This window comes from Oncorhynchus keta, chromosome 10 (assembly GCF_023373465.1).
Source record: "Oncorhynchus keta strain PuntledgeMale-10-30-2019 chromosome 10, Oket_V2, whole genome shotgun sequence".
Taxonomy (NCBI): Eukaryota; Metazoa; Chordata; class Actinopteri; order Salmoniformes; family Salmonidae; genus Oncorhynchus; species Oncorhynchus keta.
In genome coordinates, this window is record NC_068430.1 from 75198705 (window position 1) to 75201546 (window position 2842).

Below are 2842 nucleotides of genomic sequence, written 5' to 3' on the forward strand. Positions count from 1 at the left end.
CTGGCTACGACCCAGTTACTCAGCCCTGCACCTTAGAGGCTGTTGCCCTATATAGACATGGAATCACTGGTCACTTTAATAATGGAACACTAGTCACTTTAATCATGTTTACATACTTTACTCATCTCATATGTATTTACTGTATTCTATTCTACTGTATTTTTGTCAATGCCCCTCCAACATTGCTTGTCCTAATATTTATATAGTTCTTAATTCAATTATTTTACTTTTAGATTTGTGTGTATTGTTATGAATTGTTGCTGGAGCTAGGAACACAAGCATTTCTCTACACCCACAATAACATCTGCTACATATGTGTATGTTACCAATAACATCTGCATGTTACCAATAACATCTGCTACATATGTGTATGTTACCAATAACATCTGCTACATATGTGTATGTTACCAATAACATCTGCTACATATGTGTATGTTACCAATACAATTTGATTTAGTGAAGTTATATTTTTGGCAACCAGTTGCTGCTTGTATCTTTAATTTGGATCCTTATTGGTTAAGTTTCATACAGCAGGTCAGGAAGACAGGCAGACAGGTAGAGACACAGGTCAGGAAGACAGGCAGACAGGTAGAGACACAGGTCAGGAAGACAGGCAGACAGGTAGAGACACAGGTCAGGAAGACAGGCAGACGGGTAGAGACACAGGTCAGGAAGACAGGCAGACAGGTAGAGACACAGGTCAGGAAGACAGGCAGACAGGTAGAGACACAGGTCAGGAAGACAGGCAGACAGGTAGAGACACAGGTCAGGAAGACAGGCAGACAGGTAGAGACACAGGTCAGGAAGGCAGGCAGACGGGTAGAGACACAGGTCAGGAAGACAGGCAGACAGGTAGAGACGCAGGTCAGGAAGACAGGCAGACAGGTAGAGACACAGGTCAGGAAGACAGGCAGACAGGTAGAGACACAGGTCAGGAAGACAGGCAGACAGGTAGAGACACAGGTCAGGAAGACAGGCAGACAGGTAGAGAGACACAGGTCAGGAAGACAGGCAGACAGGTAGAGACAAAGGTCAGGAAGACAGGCAGACAGGTAGAGACACAGGTCAGGAAGACAGGCAGACAGGTAGAGACACAGGTCAGGAAGACAGGCAGACGGGTAGAGACACAGGTCAGGAAGACAGGCAGACAGGTAGAGACACAGGTCAGGAAGACAGGCAGACAGGTAGAGACACAGGTCAGGAAGACAGGCAGACGGGTAGAGACACAGGTCAGGAAGACAGGCAGACAGGTAGAGACACAGGTCAGGAAGACAGGCAGACAGGTAGAGACACAGGTCAGGAAGGCAGGCAGACAGGTAGAGACACAGGTCAGGAAGACAGGCAGACAGGTAGAGACACAGGTCAGGAAGACAGGCAGACAGGTAGAGACACAGGTCAGGAAGGCAGGCAGACAGGTAGAGACACAGGTCAGGAAGACAGGCAGACAGGTAGAGACAAAGGTCAGGAAGACAGGCAGACGGGTAGAGACACAGGTCAGGAAGACAGGCAGACAGGTAGAGACACAGGTCAGGAAGACAGGCAGACAGGTAGAGACACAGGTCAGGAAGACAGGCAGACGGGTAGAGACACAGGTCAGGAAGACAGGCAGACAGGTAGAGACACAGGTCAGGAAGACAGGCAGACGGGTAGAGACACAGGTCAGGAAGACAGGCAGACAGGTAGAGACACAGGTCAGGAAGACAGGCAGACAGGTAGAGACAAAGGTCAGGAAGACAGGCAGACGGGTAGAGACACAGGTCAGGAAGGCAGGCAGACAGGTAGAGACACAGGTCAGGAAGACAGGCAGACAGGTAGAGACACAGGTCAGGAAGACAGGCAGACGGGTAGAGACACAGGTCAGGAAGACAGGCAGACAGGTAGAGACACAGGTCAGGAAGACAGGCAGACGGGTAGAGACACAGGTCAGGAAGACAGGCAGACAGGTAGAGACACAGGTCAGGAAGACAGGCAGACAGGTAGAGACACAGGTCAGGAAGGCAGGCAGACGGGTAGAGACACAGGTCAGGAAGGCAGGCAGACAGGTAGAGACACAGGTCAGGAAGACAGGCAGACAGGTAGAGACACAGGTCAGGAAGACAGGCAGACAGGTAGAGACACAGGTCAGGAAGGCAGGCAGACAGGTAGAGACAAAGGTCAGGAAGACAGGCAGACAGGTAGAGACACAGATCAGGAAGGCAGAACTATCACTCTAAGATCATCCACTAACACCTACACCCTACGCACTTGTGGAGATCTGAAAGGATTTGATTGGTATAACCAGTATGGTGAAACATCCACCTAGCCTATCAGAGTTGAAACAGATGGACAAGTGAAACAGACGTACAGGGGAAACAGATAGACAGGTGAAACAGACAGACAGGTGAAACAGACAGACAGGTGAAACAGACAGACAGGTGAAACAGATAGACAGGTGAAACAGACAGACAGGTGAAACAGATAGACAGGTGAAACAGACAGACAGATTAAACAGACAGACAGGTGAAACAGGTGAGTAACAGGCTCGTCGGTAAGGGAGAGACTGGAAATGCTGGACTCATAGAATAATGATTCCTTGCTGAAGACAGTCTCTAAGCATCTGTTGTGAATCTGATGGACTCATAGAATAATGATTCCTAGCTGAAGACAGTCTCTAAGCATCTGTTGTGAATCTGATGGACTCATAGAATAATGATTCCTAGCTGAAGACAGTCTCTAAGCATCTGTTGTGAATCTGATGGACTCATAGAATAATGATTCCTAGCTGAAGACAGTCTCTAAGCATCTGTTGTGAATCTGATGGACTCATAGAATAATGATTCCTAGCTGAAGACAGTCTCTAACC